Raw genomic sequence first — 17,891 nt, forward strand, 5'->3', positions numbered from 1 at the left:
AGACATGGGGTGAAACCATTAAAGCTCTGAACAGACTGAAATGCAACAGATGGACCCACAGCACAACCTGGGTAAAATTCTAGAGGCGATCACAACTTTCATGGAACCCCTGGAGACCAAGATCAATAATGTGGTTACGGGTATCCTCCAAAATGACCACCAGATGGAGGAGGCGCATCGCCCCCCAGTCAGTCAGGCAGTGACAAATAAAATGATAATAAAGTAATTTCATTACAATTTTACTTGGCACATTTTTATTTGTCACTGTCTAACAAAACATCTAGGGTGGGTCTGGGCCATAAGGAGGAAGAGTGGTGGGCACTATAAAGTGCGCATGTCAGTTTGGCCGGCATTCTTAGGCCAGCCAAACCGACATGCGCACTTACATTTCTCCAACCTGGCTGTTGCACACAGCCAGGTTGGAGAAATGGCAGGGGCTCCCTTGTGCCTGAGCGAGCGTCAAATTGCTAGCTCATGCCAATCCAGGTGCTGCTCTAATGCCTGCTTCAGCATGAGAGCAGCATCTAGCTTGGGAGTCTGTGCCCCAGTGACTGCCAAGAGGATGAAGAGTGAATGGGACCGCTGGCAGAAGGCATGCAGGTACATTTAAAAAAAAGAAAATTACAACCGCTCCAGACAGTAAACCCCACCACCCTTGATCGGTGGCAGCTACCACTGCTTACAGATAAAGTGAAGTGCCACGAAGAAGCCCTAGATGATACAACTCTAGCCATAAATCCACTACATAAAAAAGCTGGGACCCTGAATCACCAAGCGGCCACACTAGAGCACAGGGCGGAAGACTTGGATGGCTTCAATTGAGGCAACAATACCCATGCAGTGGGAATGCCGGAGAATGTTGAGGGAACAGACATGGTGGCTTTCCTGGCTGTCAATTAATTTCTTCACCCTGGAAAGAGCTCATAAAGCACCAGCAAGGCATCCACCACCAGTGATGGCCCTGAGAACAACAGCTGGTTGTCTACTCCACTGATGCAATAGATATGTCATCCTACAACAGGACAGACCCTTTGATCATTTCAAGGTTGTGAACCAAACTGTCTCAATAATTCCAGATTGCACAGCCGCTGTCCAGGGCAAAAGAGCCTCATTACTGGAGGTTAAGTAAGACCTCCAAAAGGCAGATCTGAGATTCATGTGCCTTACCCAGCCCTGCTGAAGATAATGCTGGAGCGGCAGTCAATGTTCTTTGATGAACCTACAGAGGTACTGGACTGGCTGGAAACACACAGGACAGGAAATTGCAAGTCTGGTGATGACAAGCACCACCGATGATGAGATGACAAAGACCCAACAACAAAGGACTTAAGCAGTCCACCAGAGCACAAGCTGGACGGGAATGAGCAGAGGCAATAAAGGCGGGAACCACTTTCGGTAGGATAAATGCTCAGGATTCAAGTGGAACCATAACAGGTGTATCTCATGGAAACTCTCACACAATCCTGGAACACGAACATTTGCAACCTACCTTGACTTCAAGAGCTGAGGATGACCTTTAACGTGCCATTCTAGGGCTGAGGATGACTTTCAATGTGTTTCCCAATTGAGAGCTTGATTGAGAAGAATAATTTGAAAGACTAGCACTGAGGATGCAGTACTCAAGGGCATGATTAGTGTGACCCTGTGGGCTAGTAGTGAGTAACATCTGGAGCAGGGTGCTAATATCTTTACAGTCAGGGCAGGAGGAATAGGGTTTTGGGGTGACAAGTTACAAGAAGGGCCTCTAATACACCTTAGAATTCCCTTGAGAGCACCAGGCCTGGGAGCAGAGGTAACCTTCAGTTATTTGCCCTGGATGGTGGGTATTTGAGCATGTTGCACAATGATGGCTCAACTGTATAGTATATGATGCAAACAACTGAAAGGTAATCCAGTAGTCAGAGGTCCCATTAGGGGATCAAGCATGTCTCGCACATAGCTAACATCCTCGGGGAAGGCTGAGAGCCGGGATGAATCACCCAGAGAAATGCAAATTTCTTACTTGGAAGTTGAGAGGAATGAGATTTGTAAACACAAGATTTAAAATTCTGGTATGACAGAAGACACACCTCAGAGGCCTAGAGGGGGTGAAATTCTAGAGATTATGGAGGAGGCTGATATATGCCAAAGACTTCTCATCATACGCCCAGGATTCCTTAATATGAATCACAGTGTGAATGCCGTTCAACACTACTGATGTTCATATAGTGAGATAGGGTACATATGTGGCATTACAGGAGAAGTTGGATGAAGTTGTATTGACACAGAGCCCAGCACAGAGCAGGCCTTGTTTTTACATGCAATAACATGAATTCTGGCAGGGAAATACACACCTTTACACACAATACAGCGACTAGGCCTAAAACCAAAAGGAGGGCAAAAAAACACTAAAACAACCACTACAGTCGCCATTTGGTCTTCCCAAAGAACTGGAGTAGATGCCTCACTCACAAATATTGGCATGCACCTTGGCATGGTACCTATCCACACCCTAGTAGAATGATACCACCAGAGCAAACTCAACCAAAATTTTGGGAGTTCTTAGATAAAGTACCAACTGGATATAAGCAGCGATCCAGAACAAATTATTAAAAATACCTCCTGGTTTTAACCCACAGGAAGGGCTGGCTTACTCCCAAAGCCAAACAACAGGAAGTTCAGACTTCGGCCTCAGTTTCTCAGTGTACAAGACGGAGCCTGCTTAGGATTTGTGATTCAGTTTTGGAGAGAGCTGCCACCTTTAACTGTCCCAGAATGTACTACAGAGTTGGGTAGGCGGTGGACTGGTTCCTATTGGTGACATTAAGAGGTTATGGGGTGATGTGGTACCACGAGGATGGGTGGAAATTTTCCTGATCAAAGGAAACTTCACCACCCTTAAGTCACTAGAGAGCCACCAAAACCTGAGAAGGAACCTGCATGGTTGGAAGAAGGGCCAGAGTATCTAATGCACCAGTGTCAAGGGTCTGAAGACTCCTGGTTTGTATTCTGGACTTTGTGGAACCTCTTCAAGGCTAGTCACATCAGCTCCCAGATCTATCTCTGCGTCAACAGAGGAGGCTTGCTGGAGACCCTGAAGGAGGAATTCCCCTAGACGTCTGTGGGAGTGGTCCGGTTGTAGGTGCCCCTAGGATTGGGCACTGCATACTTGTGTTGCTGTGAATGGTCACTATGCAAATTTGAAAGGCTGGAAGGTGTAGGCAAGTGGTCTGCTGCCGAGGACCTCAAGGCTGCTGCTGGGATAACTCCACGTTAGGAGCTCACCTGGACTGGATGCAAGGGCAGGTCCAGATTACTAAAGCTAACCCATTAAGAAGGAGAAAACAGCAGTGTTAGAGGCGATGGAAAGATGCTGGAAATCCTCTGAAATTCCAGGGGTCAAGGGGCCTCTAGAGAGTGGTCATGATGGATGAAGCATGCCACCAGCATTAAAAAATAAAAATAAAATAAAAAAAGGAGTGCAAACCCCAGAGGTATTGGTCCAGCGGAACCCAAGATATCTGGTAATTTAAGGCCCACTCATGACAGACAATTTGAAATCTGCCATGGATGCCTTGCAGAAGGGGCACATAAAGCCATAAAGAAAGCTTAGATGTGATGTTAGATTGCTGTCCCCCACCCACTGAAGAAGCACTCTGGTGTTGGGTTCCCCAGAAGGACCTAAGCAAAGGAACGTACAATCTTCAAACTTTCCCTTAGAGATGAGGGACCCTTTAAGAGAGATTACAATTTCATCTGCAATCTTGCAAATATTTCGAATTTTGGAAGTAGTATTTAGTGTGTGTGTATTACAGTACTTTTCTCTTTTTTGACTTTGTGTGATTTTGTGCTTTGTTTAGTTCGGAGTACTTCCTGTAATCAGCCTTGGCCACTTCTGCCTCATATCCCTGATATCCCTGAGATTCAAGTGCCAAAAGAATTATTTTGAGGGTCCATGGTATGTGCCGCAAAGACACAAAAGGTGAAAGACCCTCATTAACACGACTGGGGAACAATAATGTCTGATAACCCTCAGACACCTGCAACTAGATTTCTGACTGGGGTTCTAAAGATGAACAATTCAAGCTGAAGGCTGGGAAGTGATAAGGATTATCAAGGGATACTTTCGGGTGCTGATGCCAGCACATGAGAGTCCAGTTATTCTAAGTGGCCCTTATAATTCTGAAATATAGACTGAAAGGTAATATAATGTGCTACTTCCCTTGCTTAGAGCTGATGTCTGCCTTTCGCATCTGTGCACCATGATTTTCCCTCACATGCTGCTACAATACCAAACAAGTCATGAAGGTGTCACCACGTGCTCTGAAAAAGACGGCACAGGTCATGTAATATTCTGTGGGCATTTATAACGACCACATGACTTGAGCTTACTTTGTAAACATAATTTTGTAACAAAGCCAAATGCTTATAATACAAGAGGTTATTTGATGTATACGCATGTGGTATCACTCAAAATGAAAACCCAAAAAGTAGAACATTTCGGGTATGGGTAACTGACATATTCCACAGCAGAAATATGATCGCTGTAAGGTTCAAAAGCAGGATTGACCCTCACAATAGTGGCAGTTAGGTGGTTATTTCTATCATGATCCTTATTCCTGGAAAAAGAGTGACATTTTACTTTGCTTTAAAGATTTCTCCAATGACACCCACATTTAATAAATTAAACTCACTAGGTATGGCCTATACAAATTTTCTTCACAATAAGGTTTGAGGTTGCATGTTACTATATCCTGCCACTACATTCTCTTGGAACATCACCCAACTTTACATTGCCTTGAAGGACATTCAAAGTAAAGATGCATTTAATTTAAGTAGAAACACTTAAACATACTTCTTTTAAAAATGATCACCAAAATGCTTTACCTAACTACAAACAATACAGGATGAGGGGTGCTGGGTAGCCAAACTGGAGACTTTTAAAGATGCAGTCATAGAATGCAACATGAATTTCTTAGAAAAGTATTTAGAAAATATGGATTTTAATGGAATGGAAAGACAGCAGTGTTCAATTTTCAAGAATCAAGGACATCCACTTGCCAGTAAAATAGTCAGTGTTACTTTTGTTACACTGCCCCACATCAGGTCAAGAAAGCCATAGAGATCCAGGCGGACCTATTTTTCCAGTTTTATGTAACACCATTCTTTGTCTGTTGTTTTCTACAAGGTTGTTTTAATTTCATATTACATTGCAGGATGATTTTAGCTATTAAGGTGTAATTATATGAGGGACAAAAACATTTTTGAAAGTTGTTCTGAGTCGTTCATCGCTGAATTGGCATTCAGGAAATGTAGTTGAAAATTAGTGAAACTGCACAGGGAGAGTATGAATCACTCATTCTTATGAGGCATTTTGAACACGTTCTTTTCTGTCAGTGGGGGTACACGTTAATTTCATATGCGATGATATTATATTTGACAATATAAATACAGGTATTGAAACCCCCAGATCTGGTAAGACCACATTGCCGAAGCTGGTAGACAAATCTGGGGCTTGATTGATGTCTACAACGCCACAGAACATATTGTGAAATGAAAGAATGAGGGCGGCATTGGTCTGTCAGAGGTTGAGAAAAATGGGTCACCTCCTTTCAGCAAGACACAAGGGACCCAGCAGTAAACATCAATCCAAATATTGTCATCTGCATATCTTAGAACATATGTGAAACCATTGTATGATAAACATATGGCGTTACAGGTGCATGTTAACCCTTATGTACACAACACTCAAGTATTGTTCAAGTTGGCCGAAGATATAGAACTGCATAATGGCAAGATAAAAGACACTGTTAATGAGAGACAAAAATGGGCGGACTTGAATTACTTAGGCCTACAAAAATAAAAATAGAATTCTTATCATGGGCAAGGATACCACCATAAGGCTTCAAGTAAGAAACACATTTGTTAGTGTAGGTTCAACGTTATTCACCCCTAAGTGAAAAGTGAAGAGCTAAGTGTGATCTTTGATAACAAATGCCTATGGAAAACTAGGTGAATTTCATAGTTGCAGCATATAGAAAGCAAAGCATATATTTGGACATGGATGCAAAAAAAAATATATGGAGGGAAACTGACTGCAATGCTCTATGGAGTACAACAGCAAAGGATTCAATCATGTTCATCACAATTCGACAGCTAGATTGTATCCAATAGTTCACAAACACAAAGTTTACAAACAATGCACTGACTCCAAATACAATAGAGAATAAATCTAAAAAAATTGACTTTAGTAGACAATTTTTCACCTGTGTACTACCAGATTATCGGAAAATAAGAATTCAGATATACAATCCAGGGACAGCACTTAAAGGGACACAATGTTCCTAGTAAAACCTAATACTCAAAGGAAAAAAGACAAAGGGGGAACCTTAGTCTAAGGGGCCAGCTCCCTATAAATTTTAATCCAGAAAAATGGGGACCGTTTTGGGGCAGATAAGAGACATCTAATCAGATGAGATCCCGAAGGTTAGGGGGCTGGCGAAAAAGCAGACATTTTCTACTGTACAGCATCATACACATAATGTTGAACATTCTTCAGTTATCTCGTTCTACCGAAAAGCATGGGTCTAAAAGTTAGATGAATGTGAAAAAATTAAACTTTTCCATTCTCAAAAACAATCCACATTTGCTGTAAAATAAAATAAAAACACTTGGTTCAACTAGTACTGTATTCCTTTAAGACAATCTTTATTGTTTACTTTTTCAATTTTGATAACTAACCAAAAATAGTGGAAAGGTAATGCATAATAACTATTCAAATCTTTCCAATGTAGTCAATGTATATCAACATGAAAGTACATCCAGAGTCATCCATGTTAAGTTATATATAAAATTAATTTTAAAAAAAAATCACCTAGGAAAAAATAATGGCACTTGAGGGGCAGGCTTTTAGATTAACATCTGGTACAGCCGAGCAGTGTCCGGAGTGATTATTTTACTTGCCATATTTCAGAACATGGCCCTTTTTCTATGGGAGACATTCTGTCCACATGTCTATACCGCCACATCCACAAAGGACACTCGCTGAACAGTACGCATGGCTGGGTTACCAGATCCAGACCAGATCCCAGGTCATTTACAGTGACAAGGAACCACCACACCAAATCTTCAACTCATCTATCCTCCCTCCACCCCTCCTTGGATGGTTTAAATCATGAAGTCCCTGTCTGTAACAAAACAAAGGTATTGTACTGCTAAGGGTACACTACTTTTTTCCTAAAATGTAAATACTTTGCACTGCATTGGCTGTGTATTCCCTTGAATAGCAGTCATACAATGCCTGAAGAGGAAAGGTGCTTAATAGGAAAGGTGCTTCATGTGCAGCCCCTCAAGAAATGATTTGGGCACTCTTCAGTATCCTCTCACTGGACCCCCACCTCTATCTGGAACTTAAGAAAGAAACAATGTCCACCTGAATCCAAGACAAGGCAAAGATTAATTAATATTATGTTACTAGGGTGCTTCACATCAATTTAAAAGATCACAACAAAGCTCCTCAGGGAAATAGATTTTGCATCACAGCCTGTACAAATGGGAACTCCGCCCTAAAGTTAGGGCTAAGGCAGAAGGATCCGCAAAATCTCTGAAGAGACTGGACTGCAGGTCTGGATAACAGGCCCATGCATTAATTTTCACCCTGAGATAAATTGAGCTTCTGTATACTAGAGAACGGTGTTGTCTATCAAAATTAAACATTTAATAATATAACTAACAGGCATTTAATTCAAATACTCGCCGACCTCTAAGTCACACCTAGGTCATGTACCATGTACCAGTTATGCAGCAAAATGGGGGGTGAGGGGATGTGGGGGGAATGTTCAGAACTTACGTATTGTGATGAGTCATATTTACAATGTACATTTGATGAATGTGGTCATGATGTGTATCATTGCTCATACAGTACAATGACAATAAAGATATTTAAAAATATACATAACTAACAGGCATTAGCAGTAACAGAACACAAAGCACCAATCACTTTAAAACCATATGTATTTATTTTGTGTATTTGTCTAGAACCTTGGGCTTTAGTGCACTTTACACTGCAACAGGTAAACATTCAACAGGTAGAAGGTAAAAAAAAAAGAAGAGAGAAGCACATCTTACGCAAACCCTAAGAGAAGTACTCATCAATAGGAGAAAAGACAGCTATGAAATGGATGTAAGAGCTCTAATGAAAGAGAATTAAACCAACACTGGCCTTGTACTCTCTGCTACAGCACGTCACCACCTGGAACCCTACTAGATTAGGCTTGATTCTATGTTAGCTTTTTGTTTTTTCAATTTCCATTTCAATATATGTAGAATGTCACAGAATGTGACTTCTAACTTGTATCTTCCATCTACGCATGTTGATGAAAATGCAAAGATGAAACATTAATTAAAATTGATTCCAAATTAATCTAATGGAGATTAATCAGCATGATCATTACGTGTTCTCTAGTATTGTTTCCTGTTACCAATTTAGAGTTGCATGTAGTTTATATTTAATAAGGCTGGGGTTGACATGGGCAGGCTTGAAGAATGATGCTTCCCGTGGCAAGATGATGCAAAATCAGACTTTACAGAACTTTGGTAGGAATCATGGTCTCTTGACTTTCCTACATAGATGTAGCTGAAATTGTGCAAGTTGTGAAATGAGACAAACAACAAAGTGAAGGAAGGAAGGAAGGCTCGAGTTAATCTCAGCTACTGGCAGTTGTGTTTGGACCACATTCAGTACCATTATTTTTCATCCACTATGCCACTGTAGACAGAGACCAGTCAGTCATATGTAAACTCAGTAAGCCTAAGTAAGCCCAAACTACACTGCAATAGGGTTGCTTGTGTTCCTACCTGGAAGGAACATAAAACCTGGTAGTTCAGGCTGGACTGCTCGTGCTAGACTAGGACCAAGGCTGATCTGCATAGTTCTTGTCTCAGTCTAGAGTAGCAAAACAGAGCAAAACCATGTCCTGGAACGCAGTTCCAAGCAACTGCCAATAGTTTAAATCAATTTAAGCATGACTTCCATCACCTTGTTGTTGCAGTATACACCCGAAGTGTGATCGTATGCCCACGAGTCCTGTGCTTACTAAACCACAGGACTGCAGCAGTACCTCAGTAACAAAGTCCACATAGGCTGAATCTTTTCTGGGGCTGCTTGTGCTGCTGTATGGAAAGAACCTGCCTACATGCTCCGGCTCAACTGTTCCTAAAGAAGCAGGACCCAGGCTTATTTCTTTATGGTTGGTCTCTATCTAGAGTGGCGGAGTGAGTGAAAAGTGATGGTCTGGAATGAAGCCCAAGAAACTGTCCATTGTTTAGATTATGTCAAGTATTCTTTCAATCCCCTGTTGCTGCACATTTGAAACAGGTTTATAAAGGAATGATGGTTTGGCATAATTCACTGAGATTTAATTAACTTTGGCCAATTTGGGGTTTTAACTAATTTGCCCAATTCATAATAGTACAAATGTATTACTTATAAGGTTAATAATAGTGCAAAAGAGGTTGTCCGTGGTTCTCGTTTGGCAAGCTAGGATTTCAAGTTTCCAATGTCATGAAGAGACACTACGCTTAGGTAAGCATGGTGTTATTTGCTTATTTGTAAACAGCTATATCTTTTTCTGATATTCGAGGTTCACAGAGTTCCTTGTAGCTGCTTTAAATTAAATTAAATGCCACCAGTGGGGCCTGCAGCACTTATTGTTCCACCCACTTAAGTGGTACTTTAAAACATGCCCCATGCCTGCCACTGCAGCCTGAATGCAATTATAAACTGTCATGTTGACTTGGCATTAAAACTCCCTTGCCAAGTCTTAAATTCCCCTTTTATTACAGACAAGGCACTTCTAAGGTAGGCCCCTGGGTAGCCCATAGGGCAGGGTGTTGTATAATTAAATGGTGAGACATGTATATCTATGTTTTAAATGTCATTGTAGTGAAAAACAAAAACTCCTAAATTTGTTTTTTGGTACTGTGAGGGCCTAGCCCTCCCACGGATAATATTGGGGAGTCCCTATAACATTTAATAGCTGTAATTTCTACTTGGGAGCAGATATGTAAGTCAAGTTTGGTATCTAGAAGTTGTATTGATAAACACTCTTTAAATCGGATTTTTAATTACAATTTTGAAAAAGCCACTTTTTAAAAGCTGGCATTTTCCTGCCCTTAGACTTTTGTGACTGCAGCCTGTATTGGGTCACATGACTAGGTGTAGCTGACAGAACATGTGAATTTCTCCCAGATAGTAACACAATAGAGTGATAAGGTGAGCTTCAATGGTACTTCTGCTGGCAGGGTGGTGGTTGGAGCTGACCACATGCCCACTTGCAATTGAATAGCCTGTGTTCTGCTTTCACACAAAGGGCCTAACAACTCCACATTGTCACTGCAGCCAGCTTGGAGCCAGGAAATTTTGTTCACTTCAAAGAACCTTTCCAGAAGCTTCTCCCACTTTCCAGAAGAAGGCCACCACGGTATAAAAATAGGACCTTCAGACTCACTCTTCAGTTCACTACTGGACCTACGGAAGGACTCTCAGAGGCCTGCCTGACGCTGTGGCCTGCTGTGCACTCTGGCAGACTGCTGCTGTACATGGAAGGTCTGCTTTGCTTCCTGGAACCTGTCTTGAACCCTCAGAGTCCAGCCCTGCTCCTGAGCCCTGTATCTTCACCTGGACCCAGGACTAATAGTGTGACTCCAAGGGCTAGTCTGCTAGCCTCCTAATCAGAGCTACAGGGACATGAAAGGACCCACCATCTTGAACCTGCACCTTGACGCAGCCTGAGTGAGTCTTGAGCCCTCAGGCGGTCTCCCACCAGTCCTAGGGGCTTGTTGTGGTACTAAAGGTGCCCAGATGAACAAATACCAGAACGGAGCACTTAGAAAAAGTTTGGCCAAAAACTGCCATGAGAACCAGGAGGAGACCGGGACCAACATGCTCACCTATCCAACTGAGGTACACTGCCGGTCAGACTGACTTTGCGGTTTCTCTTGCTATGTTCTTCTCTGCAGGAGCAAATCCATTTCAGTGGTCCTTCACCAAAGGAGTATTTGACCTCATGGTACTGTCTTCAACTACAGCCCTCTGCCTCATCCCGTTTTCGACTTCCATTTCAACGACTAAGTCTTAAAATAGAAATCTTTGGCTTTGACTCAAGACCACCTGCAGCCTTGCCTCGCTGAACTTTACCTTCTCAGACACTTTTTCTCAGGATTTCTTCTAATTCCGAAGGCACGAGTAGACCGGGCCCAATCCGAACCGTGCTCCTTCGCAGTCAGCTATATTTTTTAACTTTGACCCATTCTCACACTGCTCAACGTCAGTGGTTGTCGCTTTGGTCTCTTAGATGCTAGCTTTTAGTAAAAACCTTTTAAATTTTGTAACTCTGATTCTACTGGTTGGATTTTTGTTGTTTATGTGTAAAAAAAATTATTAAAACTTACTCTGCACATTGCCTCTAAAATAAGCCTGCCTGCTTTTTGAGGTACACCCTGCAAGGGGTTGTAGCTGTTACTTGACCTCACAGTCAGACCTGAGTCAACCAAGGAACCCAATTTCTCACACTCGCTTTCTGTAAACAGGCCTTTAAATTTAGTTCTTATCTTGTCACATTTAGAGTGCATTCAAAGACAGAGGTCAAATGTCAGGCTCGGTCCTTCAAAGGAGGTTGGTGCTTACATTTCTCTCTCTGACTTCAAAGTGAGAGGGTTTATGCAACAATCATGCTTGGGTACTGAGGGGAAGTGTGCTGGAGGAAGACTGTACAATGTTATTTATTTCTAGCACACAACATTTAAATGTCAGTAAATGAACCGTGCAATATTTCAGAATATATCAGAATTAGGAAAGCATTAATGAAGCACATTTTTTTGTAATCCTGAAGTGTGGGGAAAGCAAGTATTTTAACATGATCAAAACAATTTAAAACACTAGGAGAGGATATTTCCACACATTATTGTGTGTGCACTGTATATTTCTATCAATAAAACTGTATGTCTGTGCAAATATAATGGTCTTTTAATTGAATTGTCAGTATTGGCAGTGCACTACTACACCCTCTACCCTATGACACTCCACTCCCCTGTACGCTACGCCGCTCCACAACATTCTACTCTACTCTACATTACTCTGTTCCACTCTACTGAACACATTACGTCCTACTCCACGTTGTGCACAACTTCACTTTAGGCCATGCTACGACACTCCACCCCATTCCACTCTACAGCACTGCACTTCATAATACTGCATTCCATGACACGCAACTCCACGCATCTCTACGTCACTCTACTCTGTGACCCTCCACGACACAGTACGATACATTAACTCTGACCCTCCATGCCATGCCACACCACTCCACGCCACTCTATGACCCTTTACTCTATGCTACTCTACAGCTTGTTACTCCACTCTATGCCACTCCATTCCACCCTATGTCCCGCTACTGTACGTCTCTTCAGTATATGCCCCTCCACTGTAAACAACTCTGCACCACTCCACTCTACTCCATTATACTCTATACCACTTTAGGCCACTGCAATCCACTCTACACCACTCCAACCTCCTTCATGCCACTCTCCTCTACCCCACTAACCTTTAGCTATGCTGAGGTACAGCACTGCTAAAACACACTCGCAAAGCCAAGAGTTGCTGATTAAGCAAGTCCTATTGGATTTGCCACAGCTTGTTTCACTACTGGATCTTTGGTGAAAACTGATTTCACTGAATGCCCAACAAACACTTCAGTAGCAGTCGAAAGCAACTGGCAGCAGCAGACTGAATTTCAGTAACATCTGGGTGTCATCCACATACGATATCGTGCTGAACCCAAAGTTCGGAGTAAGACTTCAAAGCAGCTCGATGTAAATAAAATAGGGGTGATATCTTGAGGGCGGCTTTTCAGCAGAGTGAAACTGGGGAACAGACGCTCCATGTGATAGGAAGTATTATATTTTGTTTAGCAAGAGATCATCGCAAAGGGTAGGAGCAGGCAATCTGATTTATTTAGTCTGAAAGGGGTGGCTGTGGAAAGAATGCTTTCCTTTGTTAGTACAAAATGCAGTTATGTCTTCTGCAGGAGAGGAGGAACTGAACAGAATTGTTCCTCTTTTTTTAAGCAAGCACACCTTGGTTTTGTCCATCTCAATACCTGTATTTAATACCTAATTTAAGATTTACACCTGATAGATTTCTATGCGTATTGCAATACCGTATTGTTTATCGCACTTTTACTTTATATTATTTTAGATCTTATTAGTATATTATGTTTTGTAAAGTTCAACAGTTTCAGTTGAGCAATGCATATTTTCGCTCCTCTTTTTCATAGCTTATTTAACATCTTTCAAATCGTGACTCACTTCTCAATAAATGTACATTTATCAGCTCAATAACCAGAAAGGTTTACCTTGGAAACATACTCGCCTACTCAACTGTCCTTAGGAAGGTGGAATAAGGAAATAATGTTACAAAAAGCCTCATCTTATGAAACAAGAGTCACAAAAGTTTTAATGTTCGTTTACGGGTAAAGCAGCAGATCAAAGAATTAACCACGTGGCATTAAACAGTTCTCCATTTACTGAAGGTAGAGTATGGGTGAAAAGAAAGGTATCCTGTCCTCTGCCCGTTCGTTCCTATCTGTAAGAGTAAATCTGAAATCTAAAATGCCTTTAATCAGGATAGTCTCCTGTTTAACTGCACACAGATTACAAATAAGTGTGATTGTCAATCCTTTTTCAGTGTACTGTAACTGAAATGCCTTATACACAATGTTGCAAGTTAACTTCTTAGATATTAACCAAAGTGCCAGAAAATATTTAGGTTTCTCCTATTTTTTCCAGGAGGGGTTCTTATGTAACTGCAAACGTTATTTTCCAATAGTCAATGACACTATGCAAATTCATACATATCAACTTGAATGTTTAACAGCTCCTCAAAACAATTAATTCCCAAATCTATCTACAACACATAAATAAGCACAACGGTGGCTAGATGTTTGTAATATTGGCTTCAACATCTGACAATGAAGCTTAGTTTCAAACTGGATAGTCTTGCAACATATATGAGAAAATGTGAAAGGCAACTGCACAAGTGAAAAATAGACATCTATAATCCTCACTACATATTGCCACATGTCCTACACGCTTACCTTGCTCTTGGTAATAATTATCTACTGGTATGACATGTTTACGTGGCACGGAAAACATATTGATGGACTCAAACTGCATAATCACACGTGACGTCAAAGACGGTGCTATCAATAGTGCAGCAAGTGAGGTTGCATCAGGAGACAGGTCTGAAGGGTCCACTGCACCCTAGTTATAGCTCTTTTCAATTACCAAAATGGAGGATGGAGGCCCATTTTCCGCACATTAGGGCTGAGGAAACACTTAGTACATCACTGTCATTTTTTGGGTCACCCATGAAACATACACTGCAAACTGCAAGACTTCACTGGCAAAAACTTAAATTAACTGTCCGTCACATGTTGACACAATAACTGCATACTTATGTTAAGTACTGGCACCATTATTAAATCCATCAGGGTCCCTCAGATACCTTGAGAAACCTTCAAAATATTGCCACTTACCAAAGGACCATTTTTCGCTTTTGCAGGATGTTGTGCATAATACTATGCATAGAGGTTTTGGGTAAGCCTCTTGCTCGTGACTGGATGGATTTCTTGTCTATCTCAGTTCTATGCTCCTTATTTTTTTGGTTTTCCTCTCTTCTCCTGTGCTTTTATTACTTTCTCATTATTTCCTCTATATGTCATTTCTAACTGAATGGGGTGTATTATTCTACTGCGGATGTAGGGAGACAATTCTTTTATTTCCCTTTTAGCACTCCAGGGAAACACTTTGCTTTCCTTGCTCTCTCACACCCACCTTAGTCTTGCCACCTTCCAGTGTCTTTTCTTAAAGGTTCCCAACAAGACCTCCCCAGGTCATCTCATCATCTCTCAGTCCGTCTTCTTACGTTTTTTTATTCTTTTTGTAATGGACAGCAGCTGCACACAGTTAGCCAGCCCTTGCCTCTTGCCTCTGACCACTTGTGCGACATAACAACCATACACTATTTCTTATTTTAACATTCAAAGAAGGGTAAACAAAGAAGTACCAATGTATAACAGAATGTGTCAATGCTCAAGTGGCCATCTTGCAATTATTGTTAGATCTTGGCTAGACAGTGCTTGCGTTGTCTCTTTGAGACATGTTGTATACATTTCGTGAACTTTAGCCCGCACATTGGCTTCCCATTTGCTGACTCCATCATCGCTCTCCTATTCTCTCATCTCATTTGTCCATGGTATGCATGTTTCATGCCTTTTCCTGTGTTTAGCCCTTCACGAGAACATGGATGAATTATAATATCAATACACTGGTCTCATTTTAGCATCTGTTTTAGGAACTACTTTTTTCTTTGCGGAAAAGCAATTCACACAATCAGTCCAGTTTTCACTCGAGCTCTGCTTCGTTTCTGTAAACAGGTCTGTAGATTTTGTTATCTTATCTCATCACATTTGTTGAGCATTCAAAAATTGAGATCAAATGTCAGATGCTACTTTCAGAGGGTGCCTATTTTGTGGCCCTTCCTCATCGCTGCTTGTTTTTTTTAAGAAGGGCTGCATGTCTGCTTTCGGTGACGAGACTTCACGCAAAAACATTTAAATTTAAGTGCTCAGTTCGCCTGTCCATGTACCCTTATTTTTCTAGTCTCTCTGTGGCTCTGTGGCTTATGCAATGAGCACTGTTTCTATTGCATGCAGGATGACAGTCTTGTGACAAGTGCTGAGGGAGTGCTGGTCCTGGCACAGAATGTGGAGACTCCCGAACCTTATAGGAAGAGGTAGTACCTGCTCCACTGCCAAACACTTTCTATTACTGCTTACTCTGGAATTGGGGCAGTTTTGGCACAAGATCTGGAGTTAGCCATATGCATTGCAGTGAAAGCACAAAATGGCATATATTGCATTTTGACCTTCAGGCAGTTGCCACCTGTCCTAGGTACATCTACTGGCATGTAGTCCACCTGTTCCTAGTAAAAAGACTGGATTGTGAAACTAGTACACATGCGGTCTCTTTTTAAAGCACACTTAAATTTATGCCACTATTGCCCCAAACACCGTTTGTCATGTGTTCCACTCTGTACCATAGAGAGTGGCTTGTGTGACACTTTCCCTTAATGCAGAGTCAGTCAGCCATGCAGTGCAAAATGATGAACCACAAACATGTTAAGCATACCTCGGGCATGCATGGTACTTGTCCGCAATGCAAGGAAGATGTGCCCAACATTTCTTTGTGATTACTCTTGGATGTGTGTTTTCTAGAACAGAAGAGTTTGTTTTATGATGTGCAGTGTCACTGGCATTTCTTCTCACTTGTCCATATTTTATAATTGTAATAGTAGTGTTTTTAAGTGCACGCATTATGACCGATATAACTCAAATGCGGAGATGTCTCTATGTGCCAAGTTGGTAGTCATTACAGGGTTAATGGAGATCTGTGGAGACTGTTTGGATTTATGTGGGTACCTGGAAAGTAGCTGTTTAAGAGTTCATATAAAATGAACCCGAGAACGCAGCATACTACCATACCATGCATACTCCTCTCAACACTACTCCACCCTACTCTGTACCACTGCACTCTATTCTGCATCACCTCTCTTCAAACCATTCAACTGCACTCTGCACAACTCCACTTTACGTCACTGTACTCTATGCCACTCTGCAACACTGCACTCTATGCCCCTGTACTCTGACAATACACTCTACACCAATGCATTTTACTCTGTAACACTCAACTCTATGCCCCTGCACCCTACACCAATGCACTCTACGCCACTGTAATCTACCCTGCACTACTGCACTCTATGCTTCTTTATTCTACACCATTACACTCTATGCCACTCTATGCAACTGCACTCTTCCCTGCACCACTACGCTCTATGCCACTTCACTCCACTCTGAAACAATCTACTCTACACCACTGCACTCTATGCTACTCTACTCCACTCTGAGGCACTCAACTCTACACCACTCCACTGTTAACAACTGCACTATACGCAAGTGCACTCTGTAGCTGCACTCCATGCCACTGTACTCTACGCCACTCTACACCACTGCACTCTGACACTATACTCTGCAACACTACACTCTGTACTGAACTCTACGCCCCTCTAATCTGCACTACTCCACTCTATGCTATTCCCCTCTACACTACTCCACTCTACAGCCCTATATTCTATTCTGCATCTCTATATGCTACTCTACTCTGCACCCCCCTAAACCACAGCACTCTATGCTACTCAACTCTAATTTTCACTGTATTCCACTGAAATCTATGCCACTGCCCTCCGCATCACTCAACTCTATGCCACTCCACTTTGCATCACTCTAGGCCGCTCCACTCTGAAATACTCCACTCTGCACTCTACTATGTACCACTCTAATCTACCCCACTGCATTCTACGATACTGTATTGTATGCCACTGAATTCGATGCCACTGCACTCTAAGCAACTAAACTCTGCAACAATCTACGCTACTGCACTCTACACCAGTCTACTGTATGCCACTAACTTTCAGCCATGCTGAACAGCAGCCACCCTGTGCACAACATGTCTAAACACATAGGCAATGCCAATAGTCTTGCATAGGCAAGATCTATTGGCTTTGCCAATGCTTGTTTGTTATGCTTTGACAATATAATGGCTATATATTGCCATATATATGCCATTATATATGGCATATAAGATTAATACAAAATAAGCAGCACCGATTAATATTATGACAAACACTTATCGCAAAACAGACTCTCCACTATTTTCTATGTATTATTTACATGTTTATATACAGGGAGTGCAGAATTATTAGGCAAGTTGTATTTTTGAGGATTAATTTTATTATTGAA

The 17,891-nt window shown here is 41.7% G+C and overlaps 1 protein-coding gene across 3 annotated transcripts in view; it reads right to left on the reverse strand.

The window, feature by feature from the left end:
* Window positions 1–17,891, reverse strand: part of ARB2A (ARB2 cotranscriptional regulator A) — a 1,508,097-nt gene that overhangs the window by 240,907 nt on the left and 1,249,299 nt on the right. The window lies entirely within an intron of this gene.

The sequence above is a fragment of the Pleurodeles waltl genome, chromosome 1_1 (genome assembly GCF_031143425.1).
Source record: "Pleurodeles waltl isolate 20211129_DDA chromosome 1_1, aPleWal1.hap1.20221129, whole genome shotgun sequence".
In the NCBI taxonomy this organism is placed as follows: domain Eukaryota; kingdom Metazoa; phylum Chordata; class Amphibia; order Caudata; family Salamandridae; genus Pleurodeles; species Pleurodeles waltl.